Raw genomic sequence first — 27,869 nt, 5'->3', positions numbered from 1 at the left:
ACTGGAAAAGATATTCAAGTTGTATTTAAAAATAGGAAATCCACTTACAGCTACCGATAAATCCTCTCCTTCCGCTACCCTCAAGTTTAAAAAGGTCAAAAATAAAAAATAATAAAATAATGTAATATGCATTAAACTCAAGAAGAAATAATTTGAGAAATTTGCTTTAAAGGTGTTTGTTATTATTGAACCAAAGAACTTCTGAGTCTATAATAAAACAATGTGCATTCCAAGAGTATAGAAATCAGTGTTTTCCAAACCTTCCTTACTATAAAATTATGCTCTTATTCACAGAATAGTATTCATGTGCTATAATATAGTAGAATGAATGACTGTTATAAACCAATTTTACTTTAAACACAGATGCAAATTATGTCAAATTAAATAAGTTAATATTGATATAGTCCTATTCATAACATCTAAAATTTTATACTAAAAATAGGTACTTCTGCTATAAGCAAGCAACATCACTCTTAATGTTAAAACATTATACACATTACCATTAAAATCATTTTAAAACATCTATTATCACTATTATTTTATTTTGATATAAAGATCAAAGCAATATAATAAAACAAGAGACAATGTAAGATGTACAGATTATCTGAAAAGAGGGATAAACTGATAAGAATTTGCAGATCACATACCTATATACTTTCAAAAATCCAAGAGAATTAACTGAAAAATAGAATTGATATATAGTACCAACAATTGTGATGGATTACTATGCAGGTACTAGAAATAATGTTTTTGAAGAATTTAGACATTTTCATTTAGGTAAAAAAAATATTAAGGTATTATAACTATTGTAATTACAAATTTCTTTTTCAAATACAAATTTAAAAATTAAAGGAAATAAAATTAATATTGATCTAGTTATAAAGTTATATAATTATAATTTTATTCTTTGTACTTTTTTGTGCTTCTATTTTTTAAAAGGAGCATACGCTACCAGTATAATCAGGTTTTTACTTTATTTTTATTAATACACATTTTAATTTGGCCCTTTATTATATCCAATAATCCCTAAATTTAGTGAAATCTCTGGTCCTTCCTTGATATTCTACTTATCTAACTATATACTTTAGATGGCCTTTTTCGAATCCTTAACTTTAGATATTATCTGAGTACTAATGACACATCCAAATATATTTAACTACCTATTAAATGTCTTCACTTAGTTGATGTGGTAGAACCTTATACAAATAATGTATGTCCAAAAGCAAAACCATTCGTCTTCTAGAAGTCATTCTTCTTTTCTAGAGTTAACTGTTTCAGCAATGGACATTTAATTTACCCAGGTGCTCAGACTCCCAAAGAATGTTGAAGAATTATATGATTTGAATGAATGGCGGCATTAGAGAAGAAATTATATTTGAGATGGGTCTCATAACTAAGGTATAACGAAATGTCAACCTAAAAAATGATTTACTCAGGAAAAATTAATATATCTTAGAGGTAAGTGTAAAAATTGAAGTAAGGCATGAAAAATTATCTATCTCTCTATATAGATAAATAGGAGATATATATATATATCCCTCTGATTTGATCATGAATTTACCAGATTATCAAGTAACTTAATGATAAACTATCAATCATTTTTAATCATTATCTATGGACATCTAATCTAATTAAAGAGCATTCAGACAGTTCTGTGTTCAACATATTAAAAGTAATTTTCCTGCTATAGATTTTGCATACAGGAATGTAGCTCTTTTCTTAACTAGATTTAAGATTTAACTAGTTAGGAATGTCAGTTGCACAAGAATACACTTAAGTAATACATTAAAATAACATTTGGCTTAAAATCTACTCTGACTTTAAGCCGGGGATTATTAGTGTATTACAAGTTCATACTTATTATCACAGTAGAATGCTCAGAATTTTAAACAGGAGACTAATTCAAAAGAGTTCATTTTAGTTTTAAAAAATTAAGTTTAGTTCAATGTCTAATAAGTGCCTTACCATGTACTTAAAATTCTTTATCGTTATTACTGTAGCATATGATTTGAGAACATCTTAAAAAGCTATTGCTTTTTCTGACATCTAATTTGAATCAGGTTCTTAATTTTCAACTGGAAACCAATTAGGCACTCAAAACAGAAGAACCATTGAAATGATCTTATTAATTACAGAGATATTTTACCAAAGACAGTCAGCAGTAAAGACACTGACATTTTTCACCATCAAATAGATTTTACTGTTTCAAGTTCATGTTTATAAAGATCCCATCAAAAAAGCTTATGAGGCCAAATTAATAATACAATGCTATCCCCTCCAATATGCTTTTTAATTTCCAAATGACACATTCAAATCACAGTTCCAAACTTTCTAGACAAAAACATTTCTCTTCACACACACTTCTCTCTTTATTCTTTTGAGTTCTAAGCCCCAGTGTCTTTCACTAATTATGGTCCAATTATTACTGGGTCCCAGCTATACTTTCATTAAACTTTCTCTTGAGTCTGCAGAATGCCTGCCTTTTCTTGGTCCAAGTGCTTATCACTTTGTATAAACTACTGCAAGAACCTCCAGGCTTCTGTTCCTCTCTTGTTCTTCCCCTCCACACCACCCTTAAATCATGAAATATGCCTACTCAAAAGCTGCATGGGTCCCCGTGATTTCAGGGGGGGGAAAGTGTATGTATATTCAAAGTTTTCCACAAGCTGACATTAACTTACCTTCTCACCATATCCCCACTGTTTCCCAGCAAAGGCTCTTGTTTCCCACTTCACTCCTTGACACTGTGCCTCCTGAGCATGCCTTAGCCTACTTTGAATTCACGTTTCCTCGGGTCTATAACAGAGGTTTGCACAAAACAAGCAAATGTATGGGAAGTTTCAATGTATTCCAAGTCATAGAATCAGCACATTTTTATGACGAAAAGGCCATTGGCAATTGGGTGGTTCAAGTCTCTCATACTATAAATACGAGTACTGATTTGCAGTGTAAGATAATTGAATAACTTGTACATTGCCATCCAGCCAGATTTTGGCAAATCAGTATCAGAATTCTTCTTCCCAGATAGCTAGGTTTTGCTTAATTCATGTTATGCAAATAATTTAGAAACATCACTAATGGTAATGAATAGATGAAATGACGTGATTTCTCTGCCCACTGAAACACTGATGACACCTTGTTCTCTCAATCCCTAATCCCCATATTTGAGCTACTGCATAGAAAATATTTCCATTTCGCAGTAAGAGCAAGATTTTGACAAAAGAATTGAATTATACCAGTGGGTTTCCATGAAATATAAGACAACTATGAAACATCTATTTAAATAAAACATATTTCTTAAACAGAATCTAGTTTCTCCTCTGTGGCATATAACATAAAGACCTATTTATAAAACCTGTCCTTGTAAATGATTCCATGAAGTCAAACAGCATACAAATGTTTACTCCAGTTAGTAACTTGTTCTCTAAGGACTGCATACGTATTGGCCAGAAAAATGAAACAAACAAGCAAGCAAACAAACAAACAAACAACTGATCAATGAAAAATTCTCGAAACAAATCTGAGGGAAAAAGCATATGTGATCAAATAACTTACAACTTTAATGTTAGAATAAGTAAGAGCTTACACCAACAACAAAACCAGTCCTGATTCCTCCCTAATAAACATCACAGAAGAAAAATCAAAAGCCAGGAGTATTTCCTGCCATGGAAGCTCTTGTGTGTAGATAGTAGGTGACAAAAGAACAGCAAAACAGTGAGAGAGAGAACCTGGTCAAGAGGGGAGGTTTCGATACAGTGTCTTTGCACATAAGCCAAGAGAAAACTACCAAATCAATTTTTTCCATTATCCACATAAGTCATACTAAAGTGTGTTTCGGGATAGTTTGGGGTTGATGATCATACACTCCAGCTACCTCCAGGAGATATTCAGTTTTAAATTACTGTAGTGATCTGATATATTACTTGCCATCTTTTTTACTTTCTACTGATGTCCCTCTGTTTGTAAAGCAAACTATTTGTTTCACCTTTCCACCCTCTTGATATGTTTTTTTTACAATCATAATGTCAAGATGCAAAAAACAGCAAACTCTCAACCTCAAAAGAAACAGTAAACTGAGATTCATCACTGTCTTCCTTGTGATGAATGCTATGAGCAATCTTCTCACATGTAATAGAAAGAGATCAATTTAGTTTCCCCTTTCTGCATTGCATCTTTGTACAACAATAGTAGATAACTAGATACAGCTACCTCCTATCTTTATTCGGTACGATAAACTATAGAAACATTCCTAGAAGTTATTAATAAAAGAAAAATTGACTTGTAAACACTAAAATAGAAGCTGATTAAAAAAACAAAGGATGGAGAGCAAGATGCCACTCTCAGAATTATAGGATTACTAAGGATTCATCAAGAATGGAAGCAATAATAAAAGCATATGAAAGAAATATTTCCTAACGAATAGAAGTTATTTACACATGGGGCTCTGAAAGTTCTAAACAAAATGGATAATATCTCCCTCACAAAATCTTGCTAGCATTGTTAATCAACTAATATAGAACAATGGAACAACACTGTACAGAGTTTTGAGGCAAAGCTTGTGTGACTAATTTTACATACAGTTGAGTTGCTTGAACGTGTGAGGAAAAAAGAAAGACATTTTTAGGTAAGTAAATACTGGGCAACATATCATTCACTTACACTTCTTGAAAAAAATTACCTGAAACCTTGCTCAGATAATAGAAAAATAGAAAAAAAGAATTTAAGGAATATGGAAACAAAAGTTGTAAACTGAGGTCTCAAAAGCAGTCTTACAGGAGAGCTAGTAATAAAAATGTGCAAGTTGGCTGGTGCAGGGCAATACACAGGAATCATATTTGTGGCAAAATGGAAATTAAAGTTATTGAAACACAAATGCTGAAAATATATCCTCTTCCTCCTTCTAGCCAGAGGGACACAACCATTTCTTGGCCTCTGATATGAAAGCGCAGTCCAGTTTCCTTTCATGGGCTCACATGCCTAACTTAGCAGTCTGCTTGAATATTCAGTGGATTTTTAACTCAGGAGCAACACTAGGCCCTGCAGAGTTTGCCCCAGTTTCCATCCATTAATTTCCCCTCTCAGGATGCATCATACCACATCCTTTACCATATACTGTAGTTCATGAAAAATTTGGTACCACCCTTGACAATGGTTAAAATAATGACAAATTCTGTTCTATTCCAGTACTAGTTAACAACGCCTAACATTTACACAACTGGATGACTCAGGCAAGAAATTAAAATTCATCCAACAAAACATATTTTCACTTTTTTAAGCTGCTTTATCAATGCATAGTAAATTACTATTTTTAGGAAAGCAATTTGGCATTAAGAGTCTCATATTTCCTTCATAACTCTGGCTTAGTAATTCCATATAAAGACACTCACACTAAGGAAATAATCAGACCCATGAAAAATGTATAATACATATTAATGTTCATTGTGGTACATAATTTAGAGAATTAAAAGTCACTAAAATGGCATAAAAACATAAAAATTAAATTCATTTTAATAGTCCATATGCTAGAATAGTATACAACCATCAAAATCATGTTTTCAAAAATAGTTGAATAATGGGGAAATTCTCATAATAAAATGTTAAGAGAAAAAAGTGTATGTACAGAATGGTTTTCATTATATAAACACATATATCAAAATCACCATCATGGTTTATCTTTGAGTCATGATTTGATAGAATAATTTGAATCTACCTATTTTTTATATTCTTAGATATACTATAATGCGTGTAGCCACCTTCCATAATTATAGATTATCTTTATTTTGTGGGTAGATATATCATTCATTCATTCATTAATTCATTCATTCATCTTTTGGGTTTCTCTTGGTTTCTCCAGGCTAGAGAAGCTGAAGTGCACTCACATTATATCTTGTGTCCACTCAAGTAGGAGGGCCAGAGAAAATATCGGACACCCATTAAAATTTGGATTGCAAATGAACAATGAATACTTTTTAGTGTAAATATGTCCCAGATGATTTCCTGGCAACCCTATCAAGATAGCATCTCCCAGACTTGAAGAGGGTCTTGATGGTGAGAAGACTCACTGATTTTATATTTTCATAACAAAGCTTGATGTGAATTCTATCAGGTATGTTCAGCTCCCCTATAGATGGAACACTGGTGTGCAGGAGACAGCAGTGGATAGTGGATCCAGGGCTGTACCAACTCCCTGGTCATCCAGCCACTGCAATTCTAAGTGGCCTAGAGGCAGGCTGAGGACCCAGCCTCTCTGAGTATATATAGTTCCTGTCAGCAGGGCACAGGATCAGCCTCCTTGCATGTGAATCAGCTGCATCTTACCAGTACAGCGGGACCATGACACACTGGAGACATTGGGACTGTGCTTAGGTCATGGCTCTAACAGTGATGGGGTGGTACTGAGGGCAGGGAAGAGACCCAATAGCCTCTGGTAACTGAAAACTTAGTGATGCTCAAGATTTCTCTTAGACAAGTTGGAATGAGGGGTGCCCAATCAAGCCTGAGAATATTCCTCGTGGGCTGCAGAGCATGGAGTTGAGTCCTGAACAGAAAACCAGTGATTGTGTTGGTTGATCTCTACTTGCTCTCTCTCAACACACCCACCAGTTATTTCTACTCTTTCTGCTCTTCTCTGTGCCCACGTGGGGGTGTGGTAAGATCCCTACAATTGTAGCATCTGGGCTTCTTTGGCCTTTGGCTTCTAGCTAGGTTTGTCCAATGGTGGACAGATGAAGGAGACAATACAGTAGAACAGAGAGATTGGGGTGTTTCTTCCCCTGCTATCTCTGGCCATAGTTTTGGCAGTGGCTGCTTTCCTCCAAGGCTCCCATTTCTACCAGATGCACCGTCTGTGTAGCTCCAGCTGTCACCAGCCTCTGGTAACATCACTTTCCAGGCCTAATGGTTAGAGGCTCCTCACTTTTGCTGCTCCATGGGTGTTTCCCATCCCATGTTTTTCCCCTCAACACTGTCCACACCTCTGCAGACCTGATGTACATCAATGAGCTTCAAAGTCATAGCAGAGTGGGATTTTGTTCCCTGTTCAGAGCATGAGTGAGACACTCATAAAAACATAAAACATCCCCATTGAGGCCTTGATCTAAAGGGGGATTTTCCAGAGCCAAGAAAAGACCCTGGTGAGAATTTTCTCCAAAGGCAGGACACTTATTTGTATTACCCTTATCTCCCTCAACAAGACCTAAGACAAAGTTTTCCCAAAGAAGAATAGGCCAGTAACAAATAACCATTCTTTATTATCCCCAGCTCTAAACATGCATTTCAAGAGGGAAAATGTCTTTCTTTTTTAATGAACTCTCTATCTGGGGAATATTCTTCTAGACTATGACTCACAGATATTGACATCTAAGGGGGGAAAAACATTCTCTCAAGTCTTGAATACCTAATATGAGGCAAACATTGTGTTAGGCTCTGAAAACACAACTGTAAATAAGGCAAACTTAGTTCACACATTCAAGAAACTTATAGCTCAGAGGAAACACCAATATGTAAACATACAATTGTAATACCAGGTGATGTGTAGAATCTGTACTGCAATGCAGGATTCTACTGGACTCTTATAAAGATATCTGGCTCAACTAAGTAGGTATCAGGAAAGGCTTCTCATCCAAGATGAGATATAGAAGATGAACAGAAGTGATCCAATTTTACAGGAGAATAATATTTAAGACTATGAACAGATTCGTGTTCATAAAGGCTCAGCAGTCCAGGAGAATGTGGCCCAGTCTAGAGTGTTAAAGCTGGAAGAATAGTGTGCCATGAAGTTAGAAACTCCTATGAGATGCATTCAGAACTTGAAGTTTATTCTGTGATCAAGGAGGAGCTATCAAAGAGTTGTAAGCAAGAACATGACATGATCACATTCACCTTTTAGGAAGAGTTCTTCAGCCAGGGTAACAATGAAGAAGAGGCAAAATTGAAGTCTATGAAACTTGTAGTTAGAATCCAAAGAGATGTGTGAACCACGGGAAATAACAGTGAGAATGAAAATAGAAAATAAGTATCACTACAGAAATATTTAGGAAGGAAACCCGACAGACTCGGTAGTTCTTTGGATACCACTGGATCTGGGTAGCGGTCAGACCTGACCCTACTCTTCTCCTGCTCCTTCATCTTCACCAACGGTCACCTAGAGAGCTCTTGGATGGTTCATCTTTGTGTCTGTTCTCCAGAGACACACATGGACTGTGCCACTGGTTCATGTCTTGTCATGCTGTCTTGTCTGTTAAGGTGTTCCTTCTTTAGCACTTAGTATATTTCAAAAATCACTGCTTATAATCTATGCTTTTTCTGCAGAATGAAAAACAATTCAATCTGAACTTTCAAGGAGCCATAGAAAGAGGGGATTAACATGCTTTCTTTCCCAAAGCAAATCATATTAAAGATAAAAGTAAATTACTCATTGATCTATTCAATAAACAAAATATTAAGAGTATATTATATGTCAGGAACTGTTCTTGGTGCTGGTGGCACAGCAGTGAGAAAAACAGTCTGTTCCACGGAGAAACAAATGACCTAGATATATATCTAGATATATATATGATCTAGATATGTATATATAACATTTCAAGATGTGACAAGCCAATATATAATGTGTCAAGTAGTGATAAGAGGAGAGGTGCTGCTATAGAGTACTACGGAAAACCTCATTGTGAAGGTGACATTTGAATAGAGACCTAATGGAAGTGACAGGAAATATACAGATATCTTGGGGGAGAACAGTCTGGAAACAGAATCAATAAGTGGTAGCATGTATGAGAAATGGCCAGAAGATCATTATAGCTGGAGCAGAGTGAGCAAGAGGGAGAAGACTAGGAGAAACAGTAGATGGGTGGGAAGGGAGCTGACCATAAGGACTTTGGGTCCTTCCTGCTCTTAATAACTCGGGAAGCCATTCGAGTGTTTTGAATAGAGGTATGACACCATCTGACACCAACAGACTCCAGCTGGTATCTGGACAGAGACTAGACTGAGGAAGGACAAGGTGGAAGCAAAAAGACCAGTTAGAAAGCTTTGGCAATAATCCAGAAGATGATGCTATCATGGCCTGGAGTTCTCTCAATGGAGGTAGTGAGAAGTTGACATTCTGGTTATGTTCTGAAGAAGTGTCACAGACTTTTCTGAAAAAACCAAGGTGAGGTGAGAGAGAGAGAGAGAGAGAGAGAGAGAGAGAGAGAGAGGTCAGGAGGATTCCCAGGTTTGAAGCTGCTCTCATATTAGACAGGTCTTTTAGACAAGTCTGCTGGGACCTTCCTCAATTCCTCCAAATATGCTTTCTCGCCTCTGACTGCTGCTTCCTCTAGTAGCCATCCATTTTCTTCTCTTTCAAGACTAGCTGATTTAAAACATCATGCTTTCAAGTCTCAATCCAATCTCATTGCAAAATTCAACCATCTGCACTCTAAATGCATACAATGTTTGGGAAGCCTAAGCTATTTTTAAAGGTGTTATAAGTGATTAAGACCTACAAGGATAAATGTTGGTGTTTGTCTTCACAGCTCTTTTCCTCCCTCTCAAGCTAATAGATACAGCAGAATGGGGAATCGGCGTGGCTCCAGGAGAATTCATCATATTCTATAGGTAATGATCTCATTTACCCACTTTTTTTTTAAAAGTTCATTTGCTAGATATATCATATTATGTCACTGAAACAAAAAGCGAATAAAACTTGCTTCTTCATATAAATCCAGGAAGCAGAAAGCATCAGGAGGCCTCCTAGGGAATTAACTAGGCAACCAAGTTCAGAGAGGACCTAACTGTCCTTCAGCTCCAAGGAAATGACTCATTCCTTTGGGAGATGGATGCTCTAATGAATTTATTCTGCCAAAAACCTTCTTTTCACTTTCTAGGACCATTAAAAACATTTGAAAGAGAAGACTGAAGTAGCAGGAGGAAAATGGTAACTCATGTAAAAAACAAACAGATGGGAAAAAAACTAAATTAATGTATAGGATGAAAAAGGCCCCTCATGCTATTTAGCTTAAAGACAAGTTGTTGCCTCTATTCCCCATCATTTAGCCAAAGCATAATCCTTAACCCAGTCAGAAAAGAAACTTGCTTCCTCTTGCTTTTTGGTACCTATAGAGGTCCATTGATTCTTTGAAGTTCTTAATGTAGAGGCCTGACATGTTTAAGTATGCATCAGGTAAAACAACAAAACTCTGATTATAGAATTTAGGCATCAACCAATGAGGGAGAATTTTTAAAATCTCTAAAGGAATACCAGTGAATCTCTAAAACCTCTTACATTTTACTTTATCTTCATCTCAACTCAACATTCTTCAGCTCTGTGAGACTGCTCATCCCAAGAATCCCACTGACATTTGTTGAAATACTCCCAGTGTTATTTTTCTAACATCTTTCACTGAATGAAACTTTTCTCCTTTTGTTCCTTTTCCATTATGACATATTAATGTGAATACATGCTCAAGTTCTATTTTTTATAACTTGAACATTCTCACATAATTATCATAACTTATATAAGTTATCTATATATCTTAAAGACTTTTACTTATTTACATTGTTATGAATTCATCCCTTTGTCTTCCATATGAAACTATAAACTCTTTAAATGTAGGGATAATATCTGACTGCTTAAATGTGTCAAAAGTATGAGGTAATGTTATATTGACTTACATATTCATTGTAAACATGAATGTTAAGAATTATAAAAACAAACTAGGAGTTTCCAACTGTAAAATTATAATGCCTCAGATTTAGTATCTGTAAATTGAATCATATGTACAGCAGTATTTTATTTCAACTAAAATCTCTAAAATAACATTTGTTTTTTTTAAGTTAGATATAATTATTTAAGCAACTACAACAAACAGAGAAACCAAAAATTCCATATCTGACTGTTTGAATTTATCCATTCTATTACTACTCTACAGGGACTATAAATTACCACTAAGAAATTGATGGTATAAGTCCAAAATGGAAAAAGCAAAATTAAGACCATAACATTTTGTCAACAGCACCCTAAAGATTATTCTCTCTAACCTCCTGAAGCACATTCCTACTTCTCTACCTCTCCTTATTCCAGTAACTGCCCTAATTTTTCATATAACTCATGTCCCATCTCGAACAAAAATGGGAAGCAAAGGCTTAGGACATTCTCTCATCCTAGAATGCACTTTCCTCATGCCCACAAGGTGAACCCCCACAGGCCCTCCAAATGTTTATTTTTATGTTTATTTGTAATTTCCCCACACATTCCCCAAACCTTGCTCTGCTCCATTTTTTTCCTTTGCATTCTTCATCTTTTTTAACATACTTTATACTTTTCTTATTTATTGTGATTATTCTTGACCAACTAGAATATAAATTTCATATTAGTAGGATATTTTGATGTATTTTGGTCTCACAGATATATCCCTAGTACCAAGAATTAGTTGTCAGTATTTTAAAAAAGAAAAATTAATTAATGAAAGAACATCTTTTTTATTTCTCCTATTCAACTTTCCTACTAACAAGGCATTCCTAGTTCTACATTTTCCTTTTATTTTCTAACAGACATTCAGGGAGAAAAAAATTATAAACTGGTAATTAAAATTACTTGTGTTACCTGCTGATCATTTTAAGATAGGGCATAAAACTAAGGCCAGCTCTGAAACTTGGAGATAAATATCATAATAATGGTATGAGTTATATATAATCAGAGGAAGCAGGAAGTTTTTGAGGCAATCACAGAAATAAAAGGCAACAGGAAGGCTTTGAAGACATATGCCCCAGATACCTTACCATCAAAATCAGCATAAGAGAAATGCATTTCGTAGGAGCCCCTCCTTGCTCAGGTATGAATCTCTCATTAGCATGCTAAATAGATTGCTTTTTAAGTGAAATGATTACAACAGTCCTTACTACAAAGAGCTAAACTGTCAGAAATGGCTCCCCAAAACACTCAATATTGATTATCAATGCCTCCTACTATCACAATTTTTGGTCATTATTCTTTAAATGGAAAGTCCCAATACTTATCCATTAACTACTTAAAAGTTTCATAAGAAATTCCATTGACCAAATATGAAACAAAGCAAAGTTTATCAGAGGAAATTAAAAAGTAGTATGATTGGCCTTAACCTCTATCACATTTCCTCTGCACACTCTGTGCCAGACACTCTCTATAAACATTTTTTGATCAGTAAAATAACTGAGCTACCATTTATTGAGCTCCTGTATGTACTAAGCACTGTGATGGATCCAAATTCATTTAATCTGAAAACAGTCCTAACATGGAGGCTCCTTTTGCCCTTAATCCTTCTACTGATTAGGGCTAGAGAAACGATTTGGTCTAAGTGTTGCAATTTACAATTATATATGTTATTTTTCTAATCACCTTATTGTTTCTGTTAGAATCAATGGGGTGATGCCAGTCCATTTTCTAATTAATTATTAAGAGGAGAGCTTTGATGGAATTGACAGTGACTATGACAATATTTAGGAATGGAAGATAGAAAATGTTGTAATTTGATATCCAAAACAAGAATGAGTTCGCTAGTTTCTCTCACAATATATCACCCTGGGGAATTAATAATTTATTTTTACTAAGGTGAGAGTAAATGTCTCAGGTGGAATAAAAAGCTTGGGTACTTAGAGACCTGTGCAATGAGACCAACCGCCTTTCTCTTTGGCTACTGGAAGGTCAGTGACAATAAAACAGAATTTCCTCAAATGAACCTGAACCTTGAGGTTGAAAATCACTCTATCTCACATATGGAGGAAAAGAAGACATGGTAAGAACAGAGATAGGAAAGCATCTTAGATTTCTATTCCTGGAATTTTCTTTTCAGTAGCTGTCTTGAAAATGTAGCTCTATTAAGTTAAAACTAAAAAGAAATGGTTGTTTAGTATGTGTTTACTATCAAGGTCTCTAAAGCAAAGAGAAGGGCAGGCTGCTATCTTGAAAACCCGTTTAGAGATTATTCAACAGTTGGAAAGGTCCTCACTATGGAGTTTTGCTAAATGACAAGTTTGATTAAAAGCTGCAGACAATGCTTTTCTTAAACCTAATTTTCATGGGCTGTAGTTGATGTCAACTTTAAATGCAATTTTCTAGTTAAATTCAACTCCAATTAAATATAGACTTAGAGTTGAGACGTACTTCAGACCTTACTTCATCAAATCTCTTCATTTTGCAGATGAGAATGTGACTTTCTCAAGAAAATTAAACAACAAAAAAAGCAAATCTGTATTTTAAAAATTCTCAAGCTTTGAATCTCATATATGCTAGCATTGCTGTATATTTTTTCCTTTCCTCCTATTCTGATTTCAAGTCCAAATCATTGATTCAGTCTGATTGAAATTCAAATGTACACTTGTAACTATCTTTCAGATCACTTGACAAACATAAAGCTATACATTAACTTTTTAAAGTTTCCAGAGTTACACAGGGTGAGTAAAGGCAGCTTAGCTTAGACTGAAGGTGGTCTGACAACATGGGGTGAGCTGAGAAGCACAACACTACCCTGAAGACTTCCCTTGCTGACCTTCTGCCTTACCTGGAAGTTCCTCTATGAGCCTAATTTATAGGATCTGTGGCAGAAAAGCCAGTCTTTACGAGGCAAATGTGTCGTTTTCAGGAGGAGCAAAGGGATCCAAAAATAGCCTGCCAAAATTTAGTTCATCAGATTAGTTAGCTCAAGAAATAGGACACAGGCTGGTAGAGCTTGATGGGATGGGAGCTGGAAAAGGCCATGTGCATTTCTGGAGATGATATACTGTGTGGGTCCTAATGTGCAGGGACCTGTGTGACTGGAAGTGGCATGCAGCCATGACTAGGTGAAGCATCAAAGGAGAAGAACTAGTACAATTTAAGGACTTCCTAGCAGTGTGACCTGGGGCATTTTTCCTCATGTCTACTTTGCCTGCACATAGTGAAAATTAGAGATTGCTACTCTAACACAGGGTCTGACACAAAGCAGGTAGAATGCAAAAATGTATTATAAGTTGTCATTGTTGTATCTGCTCCACAACTTCTCTGCACCAGATACTAGACTAAGCATTGTGCACACAATTCATTTAATACTCACAACAACCATTTTACAATGGAAATGGAAACTTTAGAAACAGGTAGAGAAGATGATATTGATACAGATGTTTGTCTGATTTCAAATCCCATGGCTTTTCTACTTCTCCATATGTATGCAAAAAATAATATTGATAATTAACTTTACATAAGAGGAGCTAAGGCACAGAGGAGGCTGGGTCACATGCCCAAAAGTCATACTTCAGTGAGTAAGTTTTCCATTTTCACTTGTTTTCTCTTCTTTATGACAAACAGCTAACACAGGTACTCAACTGTCAATCTGAAATGAGCCAGAGATTAAGTTTCTGCTGATATTTTGCCAATTTTTAGAAATGCTACATATTAATAAAGGCTAGACTTACTGTCAAGTAGGGAGAAACAACCAAAATGGTAAATTTGATAATCAGAGAGAATTGTATTAATAAAAATAGATCTCAAAGTGTGGTATATATACATACCATGAATTTGAAAACATGTTAGTGTTAAAATGTACAACTTTTGTAACTTAGAAAGTTAATGAAATTATGTCATCAAATGGAATATTCTTTTAATCCTCAATGCATGAAATAATATTTAGATCATAAATGCATAGTTTCACTCTTTATGGTAGAGATATTTCACTATATTTCCTTCTTGAGAAATTAAAGTCAGTCTATGATATATTTTGACATATACAATTAAATAATAAAAATATAGTTTCACTGGAAAAATGTATAGATTTAAATTTCTATAATAGAACATGTAGAAACATATCTTAATTAAATGATTTTCTTTCAAATTTGTACACTTTATGTTAAAAGAGACATATATCATAAAACTTTTCTAACTAATATTGTAGAAAATTCGTACTATAGGTCAGGTAAAAAAGATAAGTGCTTCATGTATAAACTCATATAACCCTCACAATTACCTTATAAAGTGGATACAGGTTTTTCCCCTAAATTTTCTCGCTTAGGAAACTGAGCTTTAATCAGAATTTGGACTTGAGGCAGCATGATGTCAAAGATTAGGCCTCCATAGCAGGCTAATGGTCAAACCTCTTCTGTTTGTATTCTGACTATTGAAAATATTATTTATCTTCCTTAATAGAGAATTCAGAATATGATCTTAATTTTAGAGTGAGGTGTTCAAGAGTGTAGGGAAAATTGAGTGCCAAGGTAATATATTTTAAATATTCCTCCACATTCCTTTGAGGACAGTGAGATAGTGTATCCTTTTATGCTCACAACCAAATTGTATTCTATCATAATTGTATCCACTCTAATAGGTGAAGGAGAAATTGTTTAGCCTATATGTAAAAATGGAAGGTAATTTCTGCGAATGTATTATTTTCTATCCAGAAGAGGGCACTGGCAGACATTCAACCCAATATCTGATATTTTGGGAAGAGGAAAGCAAAGTTTAAATATAATAAATGCATATTTCAGCAAGATGTGCTTCCTTTCATGCCCTGCAATGCGACTATAAGGACATGGATATATCTGAATAAAATTATGTTTCAAAAACTGACGATAGCGGATAGCCAGTTTAGCAGCCAGCATAAGAATGCAATTCTAGTCAGGGTTACTGCCTGAAGGTTTCACATTTTCCCCAAGTTTTACTTTCAAGGAAGTTTACATTTAGCATTCACTTACAAAAGCCCTTTCTATCCACAATGACACAGTATTATGTAAGGCGGCTATGAACAAATGTTCATTATGATACTGTTTTCAAAAATGATTCTGCTTTACCTAAACTTAGAAGACATAGAACTAGAAACAATGGTAGTTTTGATCAGTCTGATTTCCTGAGTGGCTGAGACACATAACTGCTTCAGTTCATTTTAATTACTGGCTTTGTCTGCTAAGTAATTCTTTTCTGCACTACACAGATATGAAAGCACTCTTCTTTGTGTCCAAGGCTTATACTTGAAACTCTCTGGGAATAAATGTCATTCTTATGGCCTTATCTCATTTTCTCTGGTGTTGTGAAATTCCATTTTCCACACTTGAACCTTAAAATGACAGGAGATTCTGTTAAAGAATCATCTTCTAGTGTTGGGTGATTAACTTTACTATGTACATCTAGCCTTCTAGAAAAATTAGATAATGCACTCAAGGTCAACATGGATCAACTTGAAAATCATCATTCCAATAAAAATTCTTATCAATATATTCATATATATTCAACATACATTTACTGATATTCTAACAAGCATCAGGCATTCATATTATGGATTTATTGAATCTTTCAATTAATTACTGTCCATGAGTCTGTCAAGTTTGCACTGCTTGCAAAAATAACCCCTCACATGCCAGGCTAGTGTGGCTCGGTGGTTGAGTGTCAACCCATGAACCAAGAGGTTACTGGTTTGATTCCTGGTCAGGGCACATGCCAAGGCTATGGGCTCAATCCCCAATAGGGGGCATGCAGGAGGCAGCTGATCAATGATTCTTTATCATCGTTGATGTTTCTATCTCTCCCCCTTACTCCCTCTCTAAAAAATAAAATAACCCTGATAGATAATGACATTTTTGTCCTGTCTTACTACTGGAAAGCAGAGTGGAAAGGGTAATTATAAATTATAAGAAATAGGCAGAGCGAACTTGGGATCTCTCACTCACTAGCTGTGTAGTCTGTCACAACTCTCAAGGTCTTTATGGTCAGTTTCTACATCTATAAAACATGGATGATATTTACTACTTAGAAAGTGTTGTGGGTAAGTGTACTGTGTTTATAACTTGTAGCAGAGTGTCTAACTGCTGTAGAAGTTCAACAACTGGTAACGATGGTTTTTGAATATGATTTTCATAAAAACCCCAGGCCCTGACTGCAATTCCACCACTAAAATGACTTAAAAGTAGCCGCAGGATATGCCATTTCCTCCATGGACGTGCATAGCCTTTAGAAGTAGCACTAAAGAACCAGGGACAACCAGAATGACACTGGGATTCCCATTCCCATTAATGCATGCCTCACTCCACGAACAGTATGTAACTGTGAGATGGTGCCTTTGATGTAGTCAAATCCTAAAAGCACACGCAGTCCTTTTCGTATTCAAGCCTTGTAGCTGATATCAGATGGCCCTGCCACTCTGAGTTGGTGAGGAGCCGACAGTCAAAACTCTAAATGTATATTATACCAAGTCAGGGGCTCTCAATACTGTCAGACTCAATATCCACTTTTGATAACAAATATTTTATGTCTCCTTTGCTATTTAGAAATGAAATTAACTGCCTCTAATAAATCAATGTACTGTGTTAATTGTAATATAAAAGAATAATAGAAAACTAATACATAAAAATATATATATATACATATATATTTCATGCATTATAGTATGTTTATATGTATTTATATTTATATAGACTTACATGCATAATAAAATGAAAATGGCCAGGTACAAGTATACTAGATGACATGGTTATATAAGTTTGGATTTAGGAAATGTGCCAGTTACTTATTCATTGTCTCTCAGCTCCAAACTTACTCTCTCCCATGCTCTACTTCCTGATGCTGGGCCTGGGACCCTGCACACCCCATTTCTGCTTTGCCTAGCTTCTCCCTGTCAGCATCTGCCACTAGGGGCACTGCAGACTTCAAAGCTGGGGGAGGAACAGGAAACTTGCTCCATCCCTCCACTTTCAAGGATCCTCCAGGCTGCTTCTGGCTTCTGTGCGCCTTGCCCTGCAATGCTTCACCACCTTGGCAGCAACAGACCTTTTCCTGGCAGCATTTGAATACAGTTTGCGGTTTTGTCCAACACTTGGAAAAGCAGCTTTATCAGACTCTGCCTCCCCAGACACCAGCCAGCCACTGTTTCTCCTTCAGAGGCCTGGATCCCATTCAGGCCCCTCCTCTGAGCTCAGACACTAAGCACTAGGCACCTTGCCTTCCTCCCTAGAGGTCTGAGAGGCTGAGTTTGAGCTTCACAGGGTCTTGCCTCCAAGTTCCTAAGTGTTTCCCTTTGTTCCATCACCTCTGGCAGTGGTAGTAGCTGCTTCCTGAAGTTGCTACTTGCATGATACCTTAGGGTTTCTTTTTTACTTTTTAAAGTTCTAAACTGACAGCTGATTGCTAATTCAGAATTCTTTGAAATTTCTCTGTTCAAATTGGTGATGTCATTTCTCTATACTGACTCAACTCTGACATCTACTGAAGATAACTTTTTTATTTGAGCATTTAAAATAAGGAGTGAAACGTGTGTTTATATCTACACAGAAAATGATCATAAATACAACTGCTGCTGATGCTGACATGAGGATGACACGTTGGTGATTGAAACACCACCAGAAGCATTGCTACTGATGACACCACTTTCCAAACTGATGAGCCACTGAGCAAAACAAACTATGACCCCCCCTGATTTATAGTGCAGTTTATTCCTGGGACGTTCATCACATTCAGTAAAATGGTGAGAGAATACTTTGTGCTTACATGTGAAACGCAGTCATCGGAGATGAGACCAGTTGGCAGTGCAGGACAGCCACGCATTGCTGTATTTCTCACGACTCTGACTCCTGAACCCTGACCAGTGCACTTCTCCCCAAACTGCCCACAACCTCTAAAAACACCTCTGGGAGTAATACCACCTCTGTGGCAAACCAACAAAATGAAATAACAGGCAGGTGAGGCCACTTCCTTTACAGAGTGAACTGAGGGGCAAGCCACCCATTGGCTTTCCACATGGATAGAACCTCCCCTCAGATTTCTTTCCATTTGACAAAAGTCTGATTGAAATGAAGAATTTTTCTAGGAGAGATAAAATAGTAAAATAAATTATTTACTACCTACAAACATATTTTAAAATCAATATGTCAATCAAAAAAAGAAAAACTAATACCTAATAGTAATATAACACTAATTTATGTTAATGCTATATTATAATATACAAATGCCTTGGCACAACTACATTGGATCCTGAGAGTGAATATGATAATCAGTCTAGTTGTGCTGGGGGGCCTTAACTCAGGACACCAGAAAGGTTATTATGGTTTGAGAAGAAAGAGGGAAAAGAAAGATGATAATAATAGTTCAAAATCGTGGCATAGATGTTATATAGCAAAAGTATTATGAATAAGGGGTCAGCATGAAAGCATAAGGCTAAGTTGGGGAGCCCTAAAAATGCAGATGGAGTTGGGTAAGAGCTCAGTACACGTCTATTTTCACTCTGGAAATCTATTAATGTGGACATAAATATATATGGAGAGAGAGAGTGAACAAATTACACATATATTTCTACTTATTTGACATGAATGAGACATTGTCTTTTTTGTATCAGATTGAACTTTGTTAGAGTCGGGATACATCAGTTTGCATATCCAGTATATCAAATATAACAAAGAGGAGTTATTAGGGTAAATTAGAAATAACTGTGGATTTTAGCAAAGGTTAGCTCCAGAAATATCTGTAAATCTAGTAATGAATGACAAGTTATAGAGGAGTAGTTGTCAACTGAAAGAAACAAATGTATAAAAGGTTAAACTTCTGTCCAGTTATCAGTAGAGATAACTAATGGTAAAGTTCTAACTTCATTTAGACACTAAGTGAAGATTAATGGTGAAGAATGGTGATCAGTGGACTCAATAAGCAAAGAACAGTCCTGATTTATGCCTGTCATCCTGGTGTTCATTAATTTTCATTCAAAAAGACAACCACCACCAAAACATAAAAATTAAAAAGACCTGGATGATGGTCACCTTGCTGAAAAACTTAAAAGAATGAAGTTTGATAAGAACACGTAATATTCATTAAAAACCTAATAGGAGCAAGGGACTATACTCCCAGCTTTCCATCTGTGAATTTACTTACTCATTGGAACAACCAAGCATGGAGGTACACTTACCCTGTTTTCCATCCCAGGACTCTGAGTGACTTGGAGAGACTCTGTACATGACTTTTCCAAGGACATGCAGTTTCCAACTGTCAGAAGATTCCAACCCACAGCTATTTAGACTTTAAACTGCTACTTGACAAGCCTGAACTATTCTTTTTGAGCAAAGGGTGGGAGCAAAAGACAACTAACCAGAAAAATACAGATTTCTTAGGCAGCCAAGAAGGGAAGAAACTGGACCAAGTATAAGCCAGGACCTTGTTTGAATAATGAGAAACTTTAAAAAAAACTAAGAAATCATCCATGAGATGCAGACTAAAATTTATGTCCACCACCAGTGTCTACAATGGCCTCTTTGTATAGAGGCAGTCACCTCTGAGTACATAGAGTCTGTTCTCCTAGAAACCCCATGCCTGTAGTAAATGGCATCTATCTGCCTCAGGCAAACAACCAAAGGGCATCATTTTTTTTAACTGACTATGGGACTGGTTCATAAGAACAAAAAAAAAGCTATGTTCTTGAAAAGATTCCTCCCATGTGGCTAGTTACCACAAAATGCCTTAGACTAACTTTTGTTGCTTTGCAATTCTGACCATGTTAAACTGCAGGTGGTCAGCTTATTCCTTTCACAATATAGTCATGCGTTGCCTGTTCTAAGCTGCATAAAGATTTAGCTCAGAAAGATTCAGAATCGAGCATTTTCCTAAATTTCCATAGATGGTTAGAGACTTAGAAACATACCATCACTTGGTGCATCTGTCTAAGATGAATAATTTTCTAATATGCTGCTAGACAAATTTATAGTGAGTTTAATAAATACTTTTGTCTACTTCATCATAGTCTCAGAGCAGATATATTTATCATGTCTCCTTTGAATAAGCAGCAAAACAGACTTGGCTGACATTTTGTCATATTCTTTATGATCCAAGATATTAAGAACCCAATATCTTAGGCCAACCCAGTAGCGCTCAGATGCCCAATGATAGCACTGGAGCTGAGGGCCAAACTATTGACATCAAAAACTCCCTGTGGTATGTAAAATGATTGAAAGGGTTTACCACCTTCCATTTCCAAATCACCAACAGCGCCTCCTTCACAGGGAACTGCGTTTGTCTTAGAGCACATCTGTCAAACAATACTCCAAGGAGCGTTTGAAGCCACTCTGTGTGAACAGAGCAGAGGCGATGGGAGAATAACAACCACCTTGTGTGTAAAGCTCACTACTGACTGAGGTCTATGTCCCAACCGTGAGCTCAAAGCCCTGCTCCCCCGTCACAATGAGCAGTCAACCAAAAGAAAACTGCTGAAGATTAGCCCAACTCTGGGAGACCAGCTACTTCCTTTAGTGCGTTCCAAACTGCATCGTGGAGTCATGTGTTAACCCTCTGTCTTCAGGCCAAGGACTGACTCCATCTCCAGCATTTCCTGTCCTTTCGCAAATGGACCTGCCCTAATTCTGCACACTTGATGAAACTGCCCTGAAACTCCACTAGCTGGCCCTGTGTGTCTTCATCAGCAGCAAATAAGGGCTTTCTTTCTGCATCACGCACCCAGGGTTCTGTATGCAGAAAGCAAGAGGACCGTCACCAATTTGCTTCTTTATTTAATAACCCATTTCTGGAAAGACACATCTCTGGACATTCAAATTTAAGAGTGATAATATGGCTGATATATCCAGATGTAACATCTAAATACAGGTTTCCCCTGCTATTTAACACTGGAGTGTTCCTGTGAAAACTTTCCTAAGCCGAAGTGAAGAAGGAATCACCGAGGACATATCTTGCTGTGAATGCATGAATCTGGATAAAGCACAGATGCTCGCAGACACAGTTCAGAGATACAGTGGCTCGATGCTGAGATGGCTTCACAGGGAAGGAGCTTGGCGGGGCCACTCTCACTACTCCCGGGTGCCTGCTACAGGGCCTCTACAAACAAACACTGAGTGCGATTTTTGCTTTTTTCATAAAAGTAAGATTCTTCTTGGAATTTCTTTCTGTTAGCACCAACAGGTACTAATGTAGGTCTTCGGTAAATTGAAGTTGCCTAAAGCAAGCTTTTGAAAAGCAGGGTATTCCTGTAATCTCCTAAACTTTGTTTCTTACAAAGAATCTATTATGGTTAATCCTAACCCAGCCGTGGGCAAACTACGGCCCGCGGGCCGGATCCGGCCCGTTTGAAATGAATAAAACTAAAAAAAAAAAAAAAAGACCGTACCTTTTTATGTAATGATGTTTACTTTGAATTTATATTAGTTCACACCAACACTCCATCCATGCTTTTGTTCCGGCCCTCCGGTCCAGTTTAAGAACCCATTGTGGCCCTCGAGTCAAAAAGTTTGCCCACCCCTGCCTAACCCCACCCTGACCTGCTGGGGGAGAATTTACATTTTTACAAGGTCTCCAGGTGGCTGACATGCACTTAAAGTTGGAGAAGCACTGCATTAGGAGACTTTTAGGTTCTTATCTGCCCTGCCATAGGCTCTTCCTCCCATTCTCAGCCACAGGACAACACAGATGTCACTGATCATCTCAGAATGAAAAATCATTAGCTCCTCAAAGTCCTTCTGCATTATCAGGATCCAAGGACATTTGCCCAGGTCATCCAGCAAGTTAGTGACAAAGGCTGAGGTTCAATCTCATTTCTCCAACTCCCTACTGTAGGGATCGTCCCATTTATCACGTTACTTTTGTTGTTTGCCATCCCTGCAGCTCCTCCTCACACTAAGCCTCCTCCCCCAAAATAAAAGTCATCAAGCAGGGATGACCAAAGTGAACACTGTAGTACAATACATTTATCTTCAGTCTACTCAAGCACTAGGTTCCTTTGGTTCCATTCTTTCCCCTAAACCAGTCATTGGCAGCATTATCATCATTCTACTCAGTGGTCAGCAAACTGTGGCCCCTTGAGTATGGCTCTTCCACAAAATACCACTGTGGGCGCGCACATACAGTGCGAGTGAAACTTTGTGGCCACACTCAAGGGGCCAAATGCCGCATGTGGCTCGCGAGCCGCAGTTTGCCGACCACTGATTCTACTCACCAACAAAATTTCACCATGAGCTAAGATCTGGACTTGTACTGAGGTTGCAAAGGAGTTTCAATATAACAATGAAAGTATTTGCAACCAACATCTATTAAACAAGCAGAACTTGGCAGGCACTGAGCTAAGCACCTTAACTATTTAATCCTCACAATATCTCCATAATCATAACTCATAAGAGTAGTGGATTTTATGTTTATTACAGTTCACAGGCAGGAAAACTGAAGGTAAAATGCTGCAGTAACTTGCCCTGGGTCCCACAATTAGCAGCACTTATTCAACTACCCCTGGCTTGAAGGGACTTATAATTTAAGAGTTCTGTTTCCCAAAAGCATTTGCATTCTAGCAACATTAAAAACCCTAAGATAAAGAATGCGGTTTCAGCGGCCACCAGCTTTGGCCCCAGAAAGCATAAGCCCTGCAATAGTGCCCTATTTACAAACTCAAAGGGATATTTAGATATTAAGTCAAGAATTAAACACATTTCCAGAATCCAAATTAGGTTACAAGCAAGGATTGTGTCTAAAATCCAAGTCCAGGGTATGTGCAAGATATAATTTATGCAAGGAAAATATCTATTTTCTACTGTAAGAAGGTTCTACTTCGCCAAACTGTTACCATGCTGTTTTGATTGAGAGGACATTTGCTAAGCAACTTAGGAAAATGAGGCTAGTTGGCTCCTTTCTTAATGCCAATTAAGTAATGATTGTATCCCGAAGGTGCTGTGTTATGATATGCTGCTGAAGGTTAGAATTCCACATTTTAACTGAAAATAAAGTATTTTTCCATTGCTTCAGGCAAAGTCTTTATTTGTTTTTCCAAGAGAAAAGAATAAAATTTCTGCCACTATTAAGTAGGTCTAGAGAAATAATTAGGTATTTTCCCCTGATCATTTAATTGACCATAGTTGACCTCTATGGGAGGCAATTAAATTTTTTTAAGGAGGAACCACTGACCTATTTTATGTCATTTACATGCCTCCCAATATTTGACAAGATGGTGAAAAAGAATCTAGTTTCATTATAGGCGTTTATAAAGCCTTAATTGCTAAAAATTCTAAAACATTTACAGGCATTTTTATCACTGATAATCACTAGCTTCAATGGAGAGGTTTTCTGCATTATTGGAGAGTAGATTTCTTAAAGTATGAAATATTACAATGTTAAATACAGCTAACTGGGACATGAAGACTGTTTCATTTATTTTGTTTTTCCAACAGGGCTTGGCTGACAATGTTCTTGCAATATATTCAATGATCCAGAACCAGTAGTTTCTTAAATGGAAAATATTAAATGGGAACTGCTTGTCAATTTGTAAACTCAAACTCAATTTTCAGAGCATTTCAGTGCACTCAGCCAGATGAGTTAGGTAGTCAGAATATCATGAGAAACTGGATTAAACACAGATTGTGTTTAATTTTAAATGATCAATGTAATTATTTATTAATAATTGTGAGTGCCAACATATATTGCCACATATTATAATCAATATTTTGCTTATTCAATAAACATTCATTGAAGATTGGGATAAGTTCCAGACTATAGTAGATACATTGATTACAGGGTCTCTACTTATAATATTTTACATTCAAACAGATGAACAGATTTTGACATTGGATCACAAGATTACTGCTGAAAAGCAGCTAAAAAAATGGTTCAGGCCTGGCCAGCATGGCTCAGTGGTTGAATGTCAACATATCAACCAGGAGGTCATGGTTTGATTCCCAGTCAGGGTACCTGCCTGGGCTGTGGGCTCGATCCCCAGTGCGGGACATGCAAGGAGGCAGATGATCAATGATTCTCTCTCATCATTGGTGTTCACTCCTATTATCCATTATGGTTCTTCAAATTTCATTCTCTCCCTCTCCCTTCTTCTCTGACATCAATACAAATATATCTTTTAAAAGTTGTCCAGCTTCAAAAAAATACTTTTTAGAGAAATACAAATTCCTTTATAAGAAACATTTAACTGGAATATTTTTCTGTTCAGTGAACCAACTTAGCATGGAGTGACACAAGATAAATCAATTTGCATGTACCACTAAGATTATAAAAGATCTAACATTAAATCACTCTTAATAACTGAAAAAGCTTTATCCCTAAAGAACACGATCACAAGGTAAATAGTTGTATAGAAACATTTCTATTTGTGTTCATAAATAGTAGCTTCACATATTTCCAACAGGACTGGTTTAATAGAAAATACGCCCCTGTGCTTTCTTAACATAAAGTACTTTCTTTATGTTTTAAAGTAAAACAGTTAACTGTGTACTGATTTCATCTTTATCTATACTAAAAACATATTCTGTTCAAGTAAATATCAGTCATGAGTGAGGCAAGTGAATCAGGTGACCCAGGCCTGCACAGAGCCATTTCAAGAAGCTTATGGTGTGGACTATTCCAGAGTGAAAGCAACACACATTAATGTCCTGTTAATTTTCTCTTTTGATTAAGCTCTGGTATGCCTTGTAATACATAATTTTGGAACTCTGGGAATTTTTATTCACTTCTGAACTTCAGTTTGGTGAAATGAAGCTTTTCAAAAAATTGGTTACTATAAGAGATTTGACAGTACAAGGTGGCATTGCCTTGTAGTGTATGCAGCATAATCAGGTATGTGTACCCCTAGGCATACACACAAACACTTCCCAAGGTGCTCATGCATCAATGGTTTAAGCCTTTAAGGGAATCAGGTTCAACATCCTTAGCACCACTGGGAACTCTTTTCTAAAATTCTTCTGCCTGAAACACTACCTGTCTTGGCGGTCTCATTCACACTCCTAATCTGTTTGCCTGCCATTGCTTCCTCCAATTCAGAGGAAAAGCATACCTCTCACTGACCAGGAATCTTACTGTGGCGCATTGCCCAGCAGTGGAAAATCTGGTCAAGAGGCAATAAAGCCCAGCTGATGTGGCTCAGTGGTTGAGCGTCGAACTATGAACCAGGAGTTTGGTCACGCACGGTTCAATTCCCAGTGAGGGCACATGCCGGGTTGCAGGCTCGATCCCCAGTGTGGGGCATGTAGGAGGCAGGTGTGCAGGAGGCAGCTGATCAGTGATTCTCTATCATTTATATTTCTATATCTCTCTTTCTCCCTTCCTCTCTGAAATCAATAAAAAATATTTTTTAAGGCAGTTAAGAATAGTGGTGTTATCAAAGTCTCCTATGCCCCTTTCCTCTGCCCCCCCCCCCCGCCCCCGCCCATCTCAAGAATAGATGGGTATCTAAAACATTTAGTTTTTCTATGTACCAAAAAATTCTATTTACCAATAAATAACAAAAATTTTGAAAATGGGATTCTATTTTGATTCATTGTTTACTACTACTACTTATAATGAGAACCAGTGCAGAGGAAAATTATAATCCTTTGAACCTTGCCAAATCCTCCCTCCAGATTTTTAATTCAGTTTTAATTTGTAATCATATTCTGTTGCTGTGTACTATATGCTATAGGCTGTTGAATATTTGAGTAGAAATATTTGCTTATATTAATCTATACACTCTTGTATTTTTCTATGAAAATGTTCTTAAGTGTATAAATGTATATACCCAAATACTCCTATAAAATTTAGGAGTATGTCTTTGAATTGAGAGTGGGAATATAAGGGAACCACTAACACAGCTAATGAAGTATAAATGCCATCAAGCTCCTAATCAAAGGTCTGTCTCTTCTGCATACAGGCAACTAAACATGAAATTCAAGATGTCTAACAAGTAATACTATCAGTATAGCTTATTGGAGGTGGGGGGCATCTAAGAAATCTGTTTTCTGCCAAGGGAACTTTATTTTGTCACTTAAAAGTTATGATTCAATTGAATGATATCATATGTAAATTGACTGAGACAAAATAAGAAACCATTAATGACTAAAATATTATTTGTAATTGCAACCATTCCACAGCTAGATTAAAGTCGTGAGTTTTCTCCTGGGATATGTTTGCATTTAAAAGCAACAGATTAAAAAGCAATTTATTTCAATCACAAGCTCACCCAAGCAAAATCTCATCCAACACACTGAGGACTTCTTACGTATTCTTAAGTTTTCTACTTTCCCAAAAGTATATCAATCAGGGTGTTATCTTTACATCAGCCCACGAATGAATAACAGGACTGCTGATCCTGGTTGGTGTTCACTCCTATTATCCATTATGGCTCTTCAAACTTCCTTCATTCTCTTGAAAGTCTCACCACATCCCTTCCCTTGACCTTTTCTCTTGGATAATTCTGACAGTAAGCCCCTAGATCTCGTCTGTCCACACCCACTTTCTCCACTTTTTTTTTTTAATTAAATCTTTATTGTTCAGATTACATTTGTTCCTCTTCCCCCCCCCCATAACTCCCCTCCTCCCAGTTCCTGCCCCACCCTCCGCCCTCACTCCCCACCCACTGTCCTCATCCATAGGTGCACGATTTTTGTCCAGTCTCTTCCCGCATCTCCCATTCCCCTTTCCCCCCCAAGAATAGTCAGTCCATTCCCTTTCTATGTCCCTGATTCATTATAATCACCAGTTCATTCTGTACATCAGATTATTTATTCACTTGATTCTTAGATTCACTTGTTGATAGATGCATGTTTGTTGTTCACAATTTGTATCTTTACCTTTTTCTTCTTCCTCTTCTTAAAGGATACCTTTCAGCATTTCGTATAATACTGGTTTAGTGGTGATGAACTCCTTTAGCTTTTCCTTATCTGGGAAGCTCTTTATCTGACCTTCAATTCTGAATGATAGCTTTGCTGGATAAAGTACTCTTGGTTGTAGGTTCTTGGTATTCAGCACTTTGAATATTTCTTGCCATTCCCTTCTGGTCTGCAAAGTTTCTGTTGAGAAATCAGCTGACAGTCGTATGGGTATTCCCTTGTAGGTAATTGAGTCTCTTTCTCTTGCTGCTTTTAAGATTCTCTCTTTGTCTTTTGCTCTTGGCATTTTAATGATGATGTGTCTTGGTGTGGTCCTCTTTGGATTCCTTTTGTTTGGG

At 36.7% G+C, this 27,869-nt stretch overlaps 1 protein-coding gene across 2 annotated transcripts in view; it reads right to left on the bottom strand.

The window, feature by feature from the left end:
• Nucleotides 1-27,869, bottom strand: part of FGF14 (fibroblast growth factor 14) — a 552,631-nt gene that overhangs the window by 283,322 nt on the left and 241,440 nt on the right. Inside the window, exon 1 of one of the 2 annotated variants that reach the window (XM_070408637.1) lies at nucleotides 2,682-2,702. The exons of the other annotated variant lie outside the window; for it this stretch is intronic. The gene's annotated coding sequence lies outside the window, so the exon portion shown is untranslated. Of the gene's footprint in view, nucleotides 1-2,681; nucleotides 2,703-27,869 lie in introns of those variants that run through there. 2 annotated transcript variants of the gene reach the window in all.

This window comes from Myotis yumanensis, unplaced genomic scaffold (assembly GCF_028538775.1).
Source record: "Myotis yumanensis isolate MYYU_CA2020_CCGP unplaced genomic scaffold, mMyoYum1.0.hap1 SCAF_3, whole genome shotgun sequence".
Taxonomy (NCBI): domain Eukaryota; kingdom Metazoa; phylum Chordata; class Mammalia; order Chiroptera; family Vespertilionidae; genus Myotis; species Myotis yumanensis.
Note: the sequence above shows the minus strand (reverse complement) of the source record. Positions and strands in the feature narration are given on the sequence as shown.